Source organism: Tachypleus tridentatus, chromosome 8 (assembly GCF_004210375.1).
Source record: "Tachypleus tridentatus isolate NWPU-2018 chromosome 8, ASM421037v1, whole genome shotgun sequence".
Classification (NCBI taxonomy): Eukaryota; Metazoa; Arthropoda; class Merostomata; order Xiphosura; family Limulidae; genus Tachypleus; species Tachypleus tridentatus.
In genome coordinates this window covers 62,428,205-62,447,576 of record NC_134832.1, presented here as the reverse complement: position 1 = coordinate 62,447,576, position 19,372 = coordinate 62,428,205, and the positions used below count along the sequence as shown (strand labels likewise).

Sequence of the window (19,372 nt, the reverse complement as noted above, 5' to 3'; positions counted from 1 at the left end):
TACATTTGTGTCTACAGAAAAGACAGCACAAAATCTGATAAATGCAGACATGAACTGCAGGGAAATGATGAAAATGGCGGACCGTGTACTGTCCACGTGCCAGGTGTTTAGAGCTACACCACCTTATGATAATGGCGTCTAGCGACTGAAAGGTGATTGGTGCAGCGTAACTGCTCTTCAACACACAATCTCCTAACTGTACTAGTTTAGCTATATTATAATTACAATTATTTATGGAAGGTTTCTTAATATCTTAAAGTTTACCGTCACAGAACCATTTATTTCTGACTTTATGCGGAACCTGAATAAACAATTGTCTAAAATATTACAATAAAACAACGCTCAGAATAAAATCAGTATAATAGAAGTTGACTTTTCCTTTTTTCTTTAATAGGAGAAAACAAGTGTCTTACACCCGAGCATTTACTGAATTAGTAACTGTAAGAAACACATTTGGAATCAGAGCCTTCAATATCTACATATTATTGTGAACTATTTTAATAGCGTGTTCGTAAGCAAAGCGAAAGCATATGTTATGTAAAGCAGGGCTGGTTAGTAGTTTGTTTTTGCGGTATTTGTTTTTAACTCACTGCTATTAATGCTAAAATTCTGAATAACAGAATAAGAATATTTCAAGTTGCTATTGAACAATTTTATAATCACACTGTACATAGAGGATACATTTAAACACAACTGAATTTGTATTATAGCACTGTTATAATACATTAGACTCAACTCTGTAAAATGTAAACCTTCAGTCATCAGTAAAGACAAAACCAACAAGATATCAAAATATACAAATGTATCTATGACTGTATGTAAGCTTTGGATGTATAGGTTCATCTATACATAGAATAAAATATGAATTCCCTTATCTGTACTGGAAAAGTCACTTTAAACTCAAGCACTTGTCATGTTTTAACGTTATTCTTAGCGTCAATACATGTGCTGCTAGGACTGTGACTACCATGGTAACAAACGGTGATTGTAAGACTAACAGAAGTTAGCGTATTTTATGTAACCAGTATTAAAGATAAAGTGCTTATAACAGTTGATTTAACTATAACGTTTGATTTTCCATTATTCCTTTGTACGTCTTCAGTAAGTGTTTAATAGTTTCGGAATCGTCTGAGATATGTTTTAAAGCTACGACGCTATTCCTTTTATAGTTGAGAAACGTTTTAGGCTTATGAAAAAAAATCTAGCATGAAGCGACAAAATGTTCGAGATAAATAGATAATCTTAGAGAAAACATAACGATAAAGCGCATCACGATCTCGGAGCACCCTTGTTGCACTATTCTAGGTGTTTCCCGATCACTCACCTATTGTTACTGCTTTCTGGAACCCCACCACCAGGGTGCGAAGGACAGGAACGGTTATCTGTCGTTGAAAAGGAACAGATTGTTCTATTGACGTTTGATTGGTGAGTTACATACCGTGTGTGAACAGGAAACCTCAAAGCTGTCATTAAGAGCGGTAACTTCACTGACACAGACGACTAAGAGCATACTATTAATGTTTCTTTTCCTTCTTCACTAAGGCTTAGTGACATAAATACCTCCTTACCGTCCTTTGTGACACAAAGCTTTACGGTCTTCTATTCTAGAACCTTCGTTTTAACTCGTGTACAACAAAAAGACACATTGTAGCAATCTTTTAAAATCCATTGTCACACTTTACAGAAGGAAGCGCGAGATATAATGTTGTAGCTTGCTTGGCTGACACCTCTTTGTAATCAACTGTTACAAACCACAACACTGTGGAGCAAATACGATCCAATGCAATAAAAATCATTGTTACTGTGCACCGTGTTATCCACAAAAGATTCTTACCTATTGTTGCAATGAATTTAACCAGTGTTTTTTTTTTTCTCCAGTTAAACCAGTCACGTGTAATGTGTACATTGAATCTTTTGATAAAAACTGACTTATAACTTATAACTGTGCGCGAAATTCAAAACAAACAATAATCTGGTAAAATAAAACAACAGAAAACTTACAGGCTTAAAGTAATACATGGGTGATGTCTGTATCTTTTGTTGCTCTTAACACAAAGAGAGATTGCTTATTTTTATACTTGTTGTCAGAGGGTCGAACAGAAGTTAATTCTTTAGCTAGATAAATATACTTATCTTTATAAACATTGTGCCAAGTTCGTCAACATGAACTAGAATGGTGATAAAATGTTTTGATCAAAATATCGAAATGAAAGCAGTATTGGAAATAACCAATAACATAAATACACGTGTAATTTATAAATTATAGACGTTGATTGTTTAGTAAACTCTTTAGGTAAAGATCAAATATGTAAAAAAATTTATCGAAGAAAATATACATTTTTACTTAACGCTCTGGATAAAGGTCAACTGTTTTAAACAGTTCAGACAAAGTCCAGATATTTATTCATCAGACTGAGTAGATGTTAAATTTCTTGCAATTGTTTTAAATAAAGGCTAGATACTTTACACTTTATATAAAGTGTGGATTTTACCTTTTTTTAAAGGTAAAATGTTTTGTAAAAGTTTCAAGTTATAATCGCTCGTTTGTTTCTTTGTTTTTTTAATTTCGGGCAAAGCTACACGAGGGTTATCTGCGCTAGCCGTCCCTAATTTTGCAGTGTAAAACTAGAGAGAAGGCAGCTAGTCATTACCACCCACAGCCAACTCTTTGGCTAGTCTTTTAGCAACGAATAGTGGGATCGACCATCATATTATATCGTACCCACGGCTGAAAGGGCGAGCATGTTTATTGCGACGGTGATTCGAACCCGCGACCCTGAGATTACGGGTCGAGTGCCTTAATCACCTGGCCATGCCGAGTCATGAGCGTTCGTAATAGAAGTTAACTGTTTCGTAAACATTTTTTAACAAATGTCAACTATTTATTTATTACATAGTTTTAAATAGATCTGTTTCGAGAATACTGAATCACTATAAACAACATTATAAATAATTTTGATTTAAAAAAGAAAACTGTAAAAATTTGGCGTGTAATAAAGGCTAAATATTTAGCGAACACTTTTGATGAAATCCAACTAGTTACAGCTCTGTTCATAATCGTTAATTGCTTATCGTGAAAGTCTGGCCAACAATTTATAGCAGGTTGCTGGAAACTGTAAGGTTTTTGTTAATTAACAATTATTATTAACGCACGTAATATCTGCTGAACCTGTTCTGTAAAATCAAACTTATCAAAGGGCTACCACTTATAGTTTAAATATCGGCCAACATCACAGTCTGCAGAAAAACGTTACTTTTTGTTTATTAGTCATTATTAATGGCACACGTGAGTTTTATTGTAATTTACAGATCTACTGTATTATCTATTACGGCTTTGTCCTGACACAATATGATATCAGGTATCTACAAAACTTTCACTGTTTGACTTACCTTAAGGAGTGGTAGTAAAATAGGTGTGAAGAAAGGCAACAAAAACCTGGTTAAAATTCTGTCAGTCAATCTACGCAACGTGTTTCAAAATCTTCTGAGTGGATAAATATAAATTATATTATTTTTTATCCTTACCATTTTTATGGATTAAAAAAAATCTCTTATTGACTTACATACTTGAGTGACCATTTTAAAACTACAGCAACACAAACGTGAGAATAGAATGAAAAGATAGGGCGAGATAGACCACACACGTCGTGTGGAATTAATCACTCATGAGAAGCCAACCCCCACGCTTCCCCTCGTTAAAACACACATAACTAAGGCTGATTGTTTCAAATTTAAGAAATATAATCATTAGTTGAAATAGAAGAAAACATTTCGAGCACCATTGGTGGAACTTCGCTAAAGCACCCATCTAGGGGGTGCCATTTCATTCAGAGGCGGAGACGTAGGCCTCTAGCCGCGCGGACACCAGGAGGTGCCAGAGCCGACTCAGTATGACAGGTCTACAAGGAACTTATTACGTGGTCAACGTAGGCAGCGAGATGCGTGTAATTATTCATGGTAAGCAAGGGGCCTGTTTCTTGTTCCTGGTGTGAGGCTGTAAGTGGTTAAGGTGCGAATGAAAACACCCCTTCTCTATGACCTTTCAGATTAATCGCCATAGGCAAATGGTTTCTGTACACACATACCTAGCAAAGAAAATGAATGTTTTTGTATAAATGAGTTTACCTTCTCTGTTTACTTGTTGCGTCTCCAACGCCCACTTAGTAAAAATGCTTATTAGATGGAGAATCCACATGAAGCTCTTAACAAATGAAAGTCTCACGGAAAGAGGAGAAAAACACACAGTCGCATTACAAATATGCGACATAAAAAAGTTCATTGTAAAATTGGAAAATAACATCTAGTTAGATTGTATGGCTTTAAAAAAGGAAAATGTGGATAGCTATTTTTAGCTAGCATTATGTTGTTTACAGGCCTCACAAGGATTTAAAAAAATCTTGTAATTTCATATTATTCACCAATGTGTGGATCTTGGATATTTCAAAATACAATGTCAAAAGTGATAAATTTAGAACACAATAGTGAAAGAAAAACTGAATAGGTACATGACATATGCTCGGTTATACACTTTCTACTGATGATTTAATTTTTCTGAACTATATATTTTCTAACAATAAAAATATTGTTGTTTTTTAAATTTCAAGATACTAAAAAACTTGAATTAATAATAGAAGATGAATCATTTATATTTATTTAAAAAGTGAAACACTACAAAGAGGTTTCATTTAGCGTCCATTTAAAAGTTGTGGTAAAGGTCATTTGGCGATCTTATGGTTTTGGGCTGAAGCGTAATGAACACTCTTTCTGAGGTTATAAAAGCAGTTGGTGACAAATGCTTCTTACTGCATAAGAATTCTAGAAATCCCTGTTTAGATTCGTAAGGGAACTTTATGAGGGATTCTTTAATCTATTACACAATAGTTTAATCGATTATTTGCGGTCTTGAATCAAATGAGACAAACTTGAATTTGACAGGCGAACAAGGCCCGGCATGGCCAAGCGTGTTAAGGCGTTCGACTCATAATTCGAGGATTGTGGGTCCGAATCCCGGTCGCACCAAACATGCTCGCCCTTTCAGTCGTGGTGGCGTTACAATGTTACGGACAGTCCCACTATTCGTTAGTAAAAAAGTATCCCAAGAGTCGACGTTGGGTGGTGATGACTAGCTGCTTCCCTCTAGTCTTACGCTGCTAAATTAGGGACGGCTAGCGCAGGTAGCCCTCGAGTAGCTTTGCGCGAAATTCAAAACAAACAAATAAACAGAGACAGGCGAACATATGATTTAGAAATAGCAGTGTTGGTATCAAATTCAGGAGAAAAGAAACAGGAATATCAATTATAGAGTTTTGTTTTCTCGACTAGTTTATAAACTATCTCAGATGAAAAGAAATCATTGCAGACAAAGATAAGATCTAAAATCAAATGCTTTAACGTCACACAACGAATGCGCTATGCTTTAAAGATATTATTTTAAAAGGATAATCCTTGTTAAAACCTTCTGTAAGAAGCTTGTCTATCCCATTTGAAAGAAACGCCCCATCATTTACCGACATTGTAATTTTTAGTACTTATAAAGAGAAGTTTTGTTTGTTTTCAGCAAAGCCAATTTGGACTTTCTTCTCCTGTCTTTACCGCGGGGAATCGATACATGGAATGGACTTTTGTGTTGTAAGCCAGTAAACTTAATGGATTTGATTCAGTAAGGTCTCTTCAGAAACCTAGTTTGTCCTTCTACTAATGTCAAGTTCTGCTAGTTCCTCAGAAGGTAGTGGCTACTAATAAAAAGTGTAGTGAAAAATGCAACGTTTTGTAATCATATCAAGTTGCACTTAATTTTTATACATAAGTAGATAAGGTATATATATACTCATTTCTGAAATTGTATTAAGTAGTTTGTTTTTCTGGATTTTTTTCTGACTAAACTGAAGCTGAAAGAACAATGTCCGTATTATGTATACACCCACCCAGTATATTGAACGTTCCACTCTCAAAATACCATTTGAACACAGATTTTCATCCAAGTTATAATTGTATTTTGTTCTCAATTAAGCACACGTTTGTCTTTTGTGTTAAGTTATTATTGTGTTGTATTGGTCAGAGCTTTTACTAAGTTTAAGTCTTTGTTGGTTTGGTCAACTTTTCAGCAAAGTCATTGTTGTATTTTCTTCCTCAACAAAGCACAGTTTGTGATTAAACAGATACACTTTCTTGGCTAAAGTGTTACATTGCTGTGTTGATAAGGGGGCTTACTTTTTAGTTAAGTCATTATTGTATTATTTTGATATATTATTGATGAATTTATTTTCCGGTTTATAATGCAATTTTAACATGTTACAACTTTCATACATATATTTAGATATATTAGGCCTAATGCATTTGAAATAAAACAACAGATGTATTGCATATAATTTAAGTATCTGTTATTAGTGTTTGACTTTTATGTTTTGATGCTAATGCAATTATCTTTCAAAATAAACGTTCACTATGTACAAACGTACTGATTATTAATACTATATTAAAAACAAATACGATCTTAAAGTTGGTTGTCCTACATAAAACCTACTGAGATGTCGTATTAATCTTTTTTATTGTTTGTTCATGACGTAATGAAATAGCGTCTTTTTTTTTACACGGAACCTATAACGAACCTGTAGATGTGGCAGAAAAATTAAAAATAGCAGTGATAACACATGCAAACGATATTTATAAAAACGTTCCAAACCAAAACAAACTTGGAATAGTGTACGTGTTACATTTCTGACGTGCAAAGGCAAATAGATGAATACCAACAAAGAAATGAATATCATTGTATGTTACACACACACAAACGTATACCTTAGTCCTTTACTGATAATTTGTAGATCTGCCTTAGTTAACGGAAACTTTCGTTTGCAGCTTGCGTAACGTCACTGTTATATAAACATTTCTTAATGATCGTTTCCTCTGCTCGTGCCGTACTTTATTAAAGTGTATTCTTCCGCCATCACAGTACTGGATAAAATACTGTAATTACACAATATAGTCTTCTATTACTCTAGAAATTAATTTTCATACATATGCACATTAGGGCAATACTTTCATTCTCATACTTATGTAGTGTAGTGTCACTTTGTTTAACTACAGAATTATTATGAAACGTGTACAGTCAGCATACCTACGTAGTGTAGTGTCACCATGTTTAACTACAGAATTATTATGAAACGTGTACAGTCAACATACCTACGTAGTGTAGTGTCACCATGTTTAACTACAGAATTATTATGAAACGTGTACAGTCAACATACCTACAAAGTGTAGTGTCACCATGTTTAACGACAGAATTATTATGAAACGTGTACAGTCAACATACCTACGTAGTGTAGTGTCACCATGTTTAACTACAGAATTATTATGAAACGTGTACAGCCAGGTTTTATATATATTTATTTTGAATAATGCTTATAAGTGTTAAGGTATTAAGTAGATAATTATGATAATTATTTAATTTCTGTAATGTATATTGGTGTATATAATACATATTAATACTAGAAATAAATAACCTTACAACACTGAAATATTGTTTTATTTAATTAGATACTCAACGTTTCGCTTTACAGATTTTTCAGGAGTGTCACACTAAAACACAAAACTTAAGTCACAACACAAAGCTTCATATGGTTTAAATAATAAATCTATTGATTCATTTATTTCTAAAGTTAAAATGTTAAGATGAGGTATCTGAGTGTTTTATATAATATTTATGAATGTTCACCATAATGTTGTGGTAGTATTGAGATAATATTGATGAATTTTTAACATAATGTTATAATAATGTTGATGAATGTTGTACATAATGTTGAGATAATATTGATGAATTTTTAACATAATGGTATAATAATGTTGTACATAATGTTAAGTTAATTCTCCTGAGTTCCTAGCATTTTAAGTGTTAATTAAATATTTTGTTTGAGTAAAGCTCGTGAGAGTTAAGTTTTGGTGAGGATAATGTCACGAATGTTAAACATTACTCTTGGACAACACGGGTTGCTGTTCCAGATGGTGGTTATAAGTGTTAAGTATTATGTATTACTACGGACTACATAAACCACAAGTAAAAAAACACATACTTCAGGTCAGTAAGTCCGGTTCTTCGTTATAGGGTTTTAACAATATAAGATATCGTTTGGTAAAGTGGGAAATGGTTAGGCCTAATTTCGACACGATGAAGTGCGATACAGTCAGAACTGTCAGCGTTTGATCACTTTTACAAGATATTCAGAAGTGCAAAAATAGATTAAAAACAAAAAATATTCATTATTAAGACCATCCAATCAGTATAGTGACTTAAACCGGAACGAACATAGTCCTCCGGGTATTATTTCTCTTCTTAGTAGCCGCGCCCTTTTAAACAGTACCCGCCCATTTTGACTTGACATGGTTGAGAAATTTACTACAGTGATTGACTGTCATTTCATGTACTTCTACCAACGTCTTGCTTTTATGTTTCATTCATGGTTAACTTAAAACACAGTTTTACATATATATATATATTTCTCTACAAATGGGTTTTCTCGACATCACTGATTGCAGTCTTACTTTGAAGTTCTTCGGTCTTAAGGCTCTGTGAGCTTGTAATTATGTTGAATAAAGAATGTTCTCCATGCCTTTTACAACATGTTTAATAAGCAAACAATATATACATGAAATAGTAAAGTATTTGTATTTTGTATTTTGAATTTCACGCAAAGCTACTCTAGGGATATCTGCGCTAGCCGTCCCTAATTTTGCAGTGTAAGAAGGCAGCTAGTCGTCACCACCCACCGCCAACTCTTGGGCTACTCTTTTACCAACGAATAGTGGGATTGACCGCACATTATAACGCCCCCACGGTTAAAAGAGCAAGCATGTTTGATGCAACCGGGATTCGAACCTGCGACCCTCATGTTATGAGTCGAACGCCTTAATCCACCCGGCCATGCCAGGTCTACGAGTTAGTAGAGTAGATATATATACATACATGTTCTAAATTCAGGGAAGCAGAGAAGATAAAATATTACTTACGCCTCCTATTTGAAATAAAATGAGTAAAAGAAACGGGAGTTGTCGTGAAATATTTTAGGTACAATTAGGTTTGTAGTAACTAAAATACATATAGAACTATCCAATAATTTAAGATTAATATGCTAGCTATTTGTGACAGTGTTTGAGGCCTTTACAATCACTTAAGTTTAGTATGATACATATCTGTTTCATAGTTTTTTGCCTATACAACCACCTAAATCTAAATGTTAATTAGTTACCATATTTTATTATTATTATTTTTAAATATAAGTTACAAATTCGAGTACATAGTACACTTACTCCTCTGAGAAATAAACCCAGGACTGAAAAACCGTTCCTGCCACCGCACGTAGTTCTTCTCAGAAACCCATTGAAGTCGGAATCAGGTTCGCTGCTTTGCTAATGACTGTTTACTTTTACAGTTCGCGTGTATAACAGGCATGAAACATGGAGTGCTTGTCATGGTAAACTGTTCTTAATCAGTAAAACACTGTCGTGTCGTGATGTGCAGATTATGCAGGAAACAATCATATATTTATATATATATATATATAAACACCCATTGCAGGTTTTAGCTTCGAACTTAATATAGTTTTAAATATGTTCTAATTCTGGAAAAATCTGTCATTCAAACAAAATTACCTTAACATACTTATCGCAAAGTTGTGACATCGGATATAAATCGTTGCTGTGGTCAGTAGCTTACGCAAGACAGTCAATCCCATTATTAGTTGGTAAAATAGTAGCTCAAACGTTGGCGGTGGGTGGTGCTGACTAGCTAGCTGCCTTCCCTTTAATCTTGCATTGTTAAATTAGGAACGGCTAGCATAGATAGCCCTCATGTAGGTTTGTGCGAAAGTCATAGCTCCTACGATCACACAAATCGTTGTTGAACGTGAGCCAGAGGTTAAAGTGCCGAGTTGTAGAGCTGAAATTACGTGATTTTTTTCGGTTTTACCTCCCCCCTAAAATGAACTACAAGCCGCTCTCCACACTTTTGATGCGTTAGAAAAGTAACAGTCAAATTCCATTCATATTTATGTCTTCGGTCTGACAAGAGTTGTCCAAGGAAAGATGATTTTGTCTGACTTCCCTCTGATCTATATCTTCAGAATTAAGCTTAAATAATGAATATAAATCTTTATGCAAAATCCAAAAATCAAATCAACACCAAATTTTAATTAAAAATTATATACTATTTTGTTAATGTTACTTATTAACTATTAAACTCAGGTGATCGTATAAGCTACTATCTATATCACAGAGGTACATACCATATTATATACTCCTTTTGTTTTTCCATTACATTACAAAGTATTATGCATTATCTGCGAATACACATGTAAATTTAATTCGATTTTATGTGATAAAAGTAAAAATAATCCACTAAACTCAACACTCTTCCCCTCCCCAGTGGCACAGCGGTGTTTGCCTGCGGACTTCTACTCCTAAAAACCAGGTTTCGATATCCTTGGTGGGCAGAGCACAGATAACCCTTTGTGTAGCTTTGTGCTTAATAACGAACACCAACTAATTCCAGGCATAAAATAACTTTTTTCTTTAGTTGTAACAGTCGGTAAAATGGGACATTAGAAACGAGGACAATTGGCAACAACATAAACATGTAATAGAAACAGAGAGAAAGGAAGATAGTTCCCTAAGGATATGAGACACACTTAGGGCTACTGGCATCAGGAGTTACTCGGAATCTAATGTCAGAAAATTTCCTACCCTAAAAGTGTCAAGCTAGTCAGTAATTTCAGCAACTGAATGGGCTTCTCTGAAGCTCGTGACGCTAAGAAACCATTGTAGGTGATGATAATGGGTCGTATATTTCTTTTTAAACGAAACCTCTGAAGTGAAAACATGGCATTATGTGAAACAAGAGCGTTGTCTAACTAGATAATTGGTATACCATCCCGGTGATTTTCATGGTGTATCCTCTTAAGTACCTGCTTGGCTCGCACTTGTCAGCACAGAGGAATTGTATATGTATATATATATATATTAATGCAGTGAAAATTATACGCGGAAAGTTTTATAAATATTTAAGTAGAAAATTCGTTCTTATGCTTAACAGAACTAATATTTTATGGTAATGTAATTAACGAGAGAATGAATTCTGGGGTGAACACTGGTGTAATTGTGATTGTAACATTAGAAAATGTAGTTAATTTTGTTGTATTCATCTATCTATCTATCTATATATATACGATACTGAGAACATTTTCACTGTCTTATCTTCTTTACTACACCAAAGTAAACTTTTTATTAAGAAGTTCCTTTAAGTGTAAGATAATCTCAAAGTCCTTTTACTCAAAACAAATGTGCATTAATAATGTGATGATGTTACTCTGGCTTGAAATGTATCTTCTAACTGTTCGTTAATAATGTGATGGTGTTACTCTGGTTTGAAATGTATCTTCTAACTGTTCGTTAATAATGTGATGGTGTTACTCTGGCTTGAAATGTATCTTCTAACTGTTCGTTAATAATGTGATGGTGTTACTCTGGTTTGAAATGTATCTTCTAACTGTTCGTTAATAATGTGATGATGTTACTCTGGCTTGAAATGTATCTTCTAACTGTTCGTTAATAATGTGATGGTGTTACTCTGGCTTGAAATGTATCTTCTAACTGTTCGTTAATAATGTGATGGTGTTACTCTGGCTTGAAATGTATCTTCTAACTGTTCGTTAATAATGTGATGGTGTTACTCTGGCTTGAAATGTATCTTCTAACTGTTCGTTAATAATATGATGGTGTTACTCTGGCTTGAAATGTATCTTCTAACTGTTCTCTGGCTTGAAATGTATCTTCTAACTGTTCGTTAATAATGTGATGATGTTACTCTGGCTTGAAATGTATCTTCTAACTGTTCGTTAATAATGTGATGGTGTTACTCTGGCTTGAAATGTATCTTCTAACTGTTCGTTAATAATGTGATGGTGTTACTCTGGTTTGAAATGTATCTTCTAACTGTTCGTTAATAATGTGATGGTGTTACTCTGGCTTGAAATGTATCTTCTAACTGTTCGTTAATAATGTGATGGTGTTACTTTGGCTTGAAATGTATCTTCTAACTGTTCGTTAATAATGTGATGATGTTACTCTGGCTTGAAATGTATCTTCTAACTATTCGTTAATAATGTGATGGTGTTTAATTTGGTTTAAAATGTATCTACATTTTAACTGTATTCGCCACAAGCCCAGCTCAAACGCCAAAAATCCTTCTCTTTATGAATCTGTTTCATTTTCGAGCTTCGAACTACACATGACGCATGCGTAAATAATCAGCTACCATATTCAGGCCAAAACACTGTCATGGTATGTAACTATTTTCTAAATGCGAATCTATATAGTTATTGTCATACGTTTTACTTTAAAAGACAACTGAATGTTATATAGGGTATTTATATATATTTCTTAAGTGTCTGCCCACATTATGTCACTCGGAACGTCCTGAATAAATTACTATGTAATTCAGAAACCAAGACTGTAGTTTTTAACTTTTGTCCTACTTGTAACGTAGAGAAAATTCGCGTAAATACTTATTAGTTTATATCATATATTTATGCTATTGAATCTACATTTTTTAAGACTGTAAGTCTTAGAGTTATAATTAGTAGCCACATAAATGTATCAATGTTGGTTGTAAGTGAGGCGAGAAGTGCAGGTTATTGGTGACTGCATAGGTAAATAGCTTTACTTAAGAAGCAAAAGAAACGCCACTTAGGAACTTAAGTATAAATTTACCAAAAGCTAAGGTTAAGACACGTTTAATGACGGAGGTTAAGCAGTGTCTTAACAATAACGTTTCGTCCAGTAATAGTTAATGAAGATGAAGCGAACTAGGAGTCAAGGTTTCACGGACCGGTTGTGTTCCACGTACTGTCTGACTTCTGTGGACCAAAAAATTATTTATTGGACGAAAATTGTGAGCATGTTTCGATAACGAAGAGACTACGATATGAAAAAACACTATAAATAAATAAATCAGACACCCTCATGTTACGCTAGTTAAAGTAGACTTGTTACCTATTTAGATCATGTTATACTAACTAAAGTAAGTTATAACTCGTGTAAGTTGATTTAAATGTTTTAATATGTTATATGAACATTAAAAGACGTTTTCTAGCAAACTTCATAGATTGTTTGACTATGTTAAGGTATCAGTCAGTAGACCCGTTATACGACTTTGCTATCAGAGAGCTTTTGTTTTCTTTAATAACACGCTGTAGTAAATAGAAACAGTTATATATAATAAGGGAAATAACATCTTCAGAGAATAGAGTAAACTATCTCTCGTTCACTGTGTTTAAAATCATCAACTGAGTGTCTTGTATGGTTGTCTCACGTTGTATCGCAGATACATCCCATTCAAGTCTTTTAACCCTAAAACACACTACTGTAATATGTGTAACATGAAAACGTACTGTTATCTACCTTTATTTATAGTATATTAAAATTGATAAACATTTCTCGGCTGTAATATATTTAAAAAGTTGCCACTGACCATTCTAACCAACGGCCTAAACTAGTCGTTTCTAGCTTATTCCCAGACTGTATTGTTAGAGCCCAGTTACCTTGAAGTGAATCTTGTATGGCCTTTGGCTTGCATTTTCTGTGGGAATACTGCCCTATTTTAAAATCATGTTTTAGGTTTTGTGTCACTCAGTCAGGCAGAGGTTTGTAAGCTATGTATTTTGAGAAATTGTTTTAAACGAATTTGATGTTTAGTAGTCATGTTCAAAGTTAGTTCGGTTTCCTTGGTGTTCCAATTAGTCTTACGGTTAGTAAACTAAAGCAGTGAACCTTTAAGTAATACAGTTGTATTTCTATGTTTTTCGTTTACAAACCAAATTCGCGTAACAAATAAATCAGTGGGCAGGAGCTGCTGAGTAAGTCGGTTAATGAGTTACGTTTTAAAGAAACAAAAAATATTTAGAAAAATTATTTTCTCTAATGTTTCGGAGAGAAGGTGAATGGCTGAAAACCACGAACGTTTTCCCCACTTCTTTCTTCTGTGATGCGTCAAATTCATCACGGTTCGATATAAAATAAAAACGTGGTTCGTGTTGTTCTCAACATTCTCGAATCTTTCTTTGAAATATTTGTTGCTTACTTTTTCGTTCTAACACTTTGCAATTCCATCATTCACAAGAGACTGTTTTTTTTCCATCTTCACTTCTACCTTTCGGCACTTGGTCAGAACTGTAACAGTTTACGTTAGCATATATCTATTTACAGTTCGCGAATGTCATATGACAAAAAAAAAGATATGAAAGTGAAGTATTGTTTATGTTATATAATATAAAAATTGCTCACACTCGTGTAAATATTATTTCTAAATTTTTGTATTCAATAGGCGCGTAGCTTACGAGTAATTATTACATGCGAAACGCATTACATTTTTCAGTATACTAGCTTATATATTCAAACGTTGTTTTCGCGTTATTGTGAGCAAGTCGAATAATTTAACAGTAAAAACAAAACATAATCGCTTTTATTATATCCATATGTTCTTCATATCTCTTCTGTATCTAACCAGACGTATATGTAAATCCAATATTTCAAACATATTACAATTTTGTGGAAATTTGTTACAAGTGTTTTAGAACTTTCATAATTACTCAGATTCGTTTTTAATACTTACGAAGAATACATATTACTTTTGGTGAATGTAACAGGAGTAGTCCTAAACAGCAGTATCTGTCTGATTTAAATGTAAATGACAGAAATAGAAAGTAGGCTTAGATCAATTAATAAATGATATGTTATTTGAACATTACAAGACGTTTTCTAGCAAACTTCAGAGATTGTTTGACTATGTTAAGGTATCAGTCAGTAGGCTTAGTAATGACTAATATGAAATACATCCAAACGTGAACAACATGCCATCTTATCGATGTGTTCAAGTTATAGTTCAGTTACTTGTTTGGAATTTCGCGCAAAGCTAAACAACAGCTATCTGCGCTGACCGTCCATAGTTTTGTAGTGAAAGGAGGGAATGTACCAATTCATCACCACACACCGCCAACTCTTAGACTACTCTTTTGCCAACGAATAGCGGTATTATAACACTCAAGCAGCTAAAATGGCGAGTATATTTGGTGTGACAGGGATTCAAACCTGCACCCCTTAGATTGCAAGTCGAGCGCTTTAAGTATCTGCTCACAAAGGTTGATACAAATGTTCGTCTTGAGTCTTTAGAGCTATCATTTTCAACATTCAACAGTTTGGGAAAACACGCCCTGAGAATCCTTATTCAAAACGTAAAATCTACAGGCAACAGTGTTCCCAAATAATAATTACTTAACCACACAATGTAATAAAATGATTTAAGTATATAATTAGTATTTATATTTCGTAACATTCGTAACGTTGGACATCATTTTTTTCACAAATTTTCTTAAAACTCTCGAAAAACAAACAAGAAACAAACAATACAAACCAGTTACAAAGGTCTGGAGAAGGTACTTAAAATTAAAGTCTAGCCTACAGATTGTTATATATATACATAGGTTAAACTTTAATTTCACGTACCTTCTCCAGACCTTTGTAATTGGTTTGTATTGTTTAACACTATTGAGTGAATATCAGTAATTCACCATATTTAATACTAGAACAGGGTTGTATCAAATCATTTTAATACAACATGAAAATAATTTTCTTGAGATGGTTTAGCTTTGTGAATTTCTCGTAAAGCTACACGAGGGCTATCTGCGCTAGCCGTCCCTAATTTAGCAGTGTAAAACTAGGGGAAAAGCAACTAGTCATCACCACCCACCGCGAACTCTTAGGCTACTCTTTTACCAACGAATAGTGGAATTGACCGTCACATTATAACGACCCCACGGCTGAAAGGGCGGGCATGTTTGGTGCGAAGGGGATTCAAACCCGCGACACTCAGATCACGAGTCGAGTGCCTTAACCACCTGGCCATGCTGGATTTACTTTGTTGAGAAAATCGCTGAAAGTATTATGAAGTTTAGAATTTTTAAAACTGCTTAAAGATAGAATATATTTTAAATAGAAATTCAGTAAAATTTCATTTTGAATGTTAGTTGAGACTGACTGGAAAGTGAACAATAAAAATCTTATTTAATATTTTACATATGTATAATTATTACTAATAATTTTATGACTTCATAGATAATAAAAAATCTCTAAAGTGATTATACAATCTTAGAATAAATATTTGAACTATCTCGAAGGTTTAAAGAACGAGTTCAAATCATTTTTTCGTTTTGTTTTAGTTTATTGTCTTTATGTTTAAGACGATAAAAAAGGACACACCAGTAATGCCGGTACTTATCAGCCATTAATATAGTATCATGATGCTGACCAATATAAGCGATTCCAAAATAGTATTTTATTACCTCATATCACTACACAATATCACAGTAAAATGGGCAAGAATTACCTAAGGCCGTTTTTTTCTTTCGCGAATGTAGGTCCTTCATATATGCACAACACTTTTCCTTATTTTACCCTTTCTTTAGCAACGTTCTGTAGCAACGGAACGTACGACATTTACTTTCGAAAAATATGTTGTACATTCCAATTAATTTTGCAAATACAATTAATAGAAAATAATGGATATTTTTTATAACCTCGTAGACAGGTTATTTTTACCCAGGTTTCCTCGAGTTTCGTGCAGTTCCAGATACAGAGCTATAACAATTTCAAATTACTTTAGCTTGGAACTTTTCTTAATATTTGCACAGAATGAAACAGCAATCAGTAACAAAACAAGAAATAAGGATTTTTTACTGAAATAAGAAAGATAGAAGTGATATAAATGGTATGTGAAAGGACAAAATAACCATTAACTGTTTAAAACGACAACAATTTCTTCAGTTAGTTAAAATGTTATGGTGATATTTTAACATACATTTTACGGTCATAACATTCTCATTGGGTTTAAACTCACTGTTTATCAGGGTGGTAATTTTCCTCTGCAGCACCTCAATCAGTACGACACAAACATAAAAGTGAGAAATTACAGTTTTTCAAAACGTATTTCCGAACACCGATAACACCAGAGTTACATAACAAGTAGGACGTTATGTAACAACATCCAGTAAATGTTGACCAGACTTTAGTCTGATTCAAATTACATGTCGTTTAAGATTTGAACCATGGGATGATTCCAGTGTGGTCAAAGTAACCATTTATGTTTAAAAAGTCAGTTTACCTTATAGCTCGATAATTTTCCTGAGTCCAGACGCCTTTGACTATCTGTTTCATTGTTTACTTTGGTTACTAAAGTTTCATACTTCCCGTTACAAAGCTTTTAACAATATATTACACCATCTTGTCCAACCCAACATTACTGGTTCTGGTTGAAGCACGTGCTTGTTAATTTTGCTCTCCTATTCTTTTCTTGTTCCGATTTTCCTTATGAACCTCACTGAGTAAAACTGAATACTTTACTTCATACTGTCTCCATATAAGTAAACATAGGAGATTATTAAAATAAATTATGTTTTTTTGAATAATTTTTCTTCAGTTGTAATTATTTATGAAAATTACGAAGAAATTAATATTGGAGTAAATCAGTACTAGCTACTTTTCAATTGCTCAAACTAATTAATTCTTAAATATAGTTACGATTTACATTTATTTAAAAAAGGATTAAAAATCATTACCTTGGTATGCTTAATCCAGGTTTAAAATTTTCCATGATGTTTATTCACTGCAATAATTATTTTTTCTGGATTATTTGAATTTTATTCAGTAAAATAGTATTCAGATCGTTACTGCAGCATTTCTTTGTGACGCAAGATGCTGATGTGTTTGTTAAGTTTTGATTAAAAAACTTTTCGATTGCTGTAATATATATACAGTAATCACATGATAGGCTCTTACACTTACCTTGGTTTAAATTAGAACTGCAGATTGATAGGCCTAAAACTCAATTCATGAAATGGTGCTAAACACGCTTTGCACTTTCAACTATAGGGGCTCTGTAAATGTGACAGTTCAATCGTATTATTATGTTACGAATAAACGTGCAGGCAGTGGGCGTTACTGACTGGTTTGTTCTGTTTCTGGTCAGTAGCACTAAGTGGGCGTTACTGACTGGTTTGTTCTGTTTCTGGTCAGTAGCACCAAGTGGGCGTTACTAACTGGTTTGTTCTGTCTCTGGTCAGTAGCACCAAGTGGGCGTTATTGATTGGTTTGTTCTGTCTCTGGTCAGTAGCACCAAGTGGGCGTTACTGACTGGTTTGTTCTGTCTCTGGTCAGTAGCACCAGATCATTTTTAGAGGTTATTTCCTAGTAGATGAAATGAAAATCAGGATTCGAAATTATCATGTTGAGAAAAATGCACCAAACCCTTCTTGTTTTTATTTTATTCGTTTGAAGACGATTTTAATAATGAAACTGTGCGAGATTTATTTTTATCTAGTAAACAAGGACAGCCCTTGTTTCGCAAGTGACTATAATAATTATCATACGACCATAGCTGTTGTGAACAAAGAATTACGAATACTGTTTGCGAAATTTGTTCTACAGTGTGACACAATATTTTAACATTGGTATACTTTTGGAATACTGATGACACCATTCTCTCCTTTACGACACCTCTTCGAGAATGGTAGAAAGAAGTCCGAAACGTTGTTCGAGACATTTAATGCCATATGGAAAGTTCCACACATTCGTGACAGTGAATCGAGTGTAGCAAACGTGTGGCATAAGATACTGTCGAGGGTAGATGCATTACACATTTACCAGGTCACATCAAGCCTGGTAGTTTTATACTAACTTTAGTCGAATTACACAGTGACACTGGGCCTGTTTGCAATAAAAACACGAGCACAGACTAAGTCTCTAACTCTCTATTATGATCTCTATAAGTATTCTTGAATTACGCTTTGTAATGTAGACTGAAGATCAAAATTGATATCTAGTCCCAGGTTATTCCAGCTGATATCCCTAGATATCATACTATCTACATATTCTATACTGGTCATCACTAACTGATTTCATGACCTACTTATGATAAAATATTAAGGTATATTTTAATGAACTACGATGTCATAAAATTTAACATTTTCAAACTGTAGTGAACACAAAGGGTTTTTACAGTTTTATTTCTACCTTAACCATTGCGTGTATTTATGCTGTTCCAATGAATATTTTCTTTAAACGATGTTACACTATAGTCAATGAAAATTACACACAATCAAGTGCTGAAAATAAGCACAACATTGCAATCGATAGTCTAAAAGAGGAATGTCACACTATAATTAGTAGTCCTGAAGAAAAAATATTACATTATTATCAGTAGTTTTCCAAAGAAGTATTATATACAATCAATAGTCCTGAAAAAGATCAGACTCCAATCAATAACACAACCTAGAAG

At 33.7% G+C, this 19,372-nt stretch overlaps 2 long non-coding RNA genes across 5 annotated transcripts in view; one reads left to right on the top strand and one right to left on the bottom strand.

The window, feature by feature from the left end:
* LOC143222505 (uncharacterized) overlaps positions 1-4,120 on the bottom strand; it is a 91,204-nt gene extending 87,084 nt beyond the window's left edge. For 2 of the 4 annotated variants that reach the window (XR_013012278.1, XR_013012279.1), the window contains exon 1: positions 3,391-4,120. This is a non-coding gene — a long non-coding RNA (uncharacterized LOC143222505). Of the gene's footprint in view, positions 1-1,324; positions 3,370-3,390 lie in introns of those variants that run through there. The other 2 variants (XR_013012277.1, XR_013012276.1) reach the window with 1 other exon arrangement.
* Positions 1-19,372, top strand: part of LOC143222507 (uncharacterized) — an 83,303-nt gene that overhangs the window by 47,747 nt on the left and 16,184 nt on the right. The window lies entirely within an intron of this gene.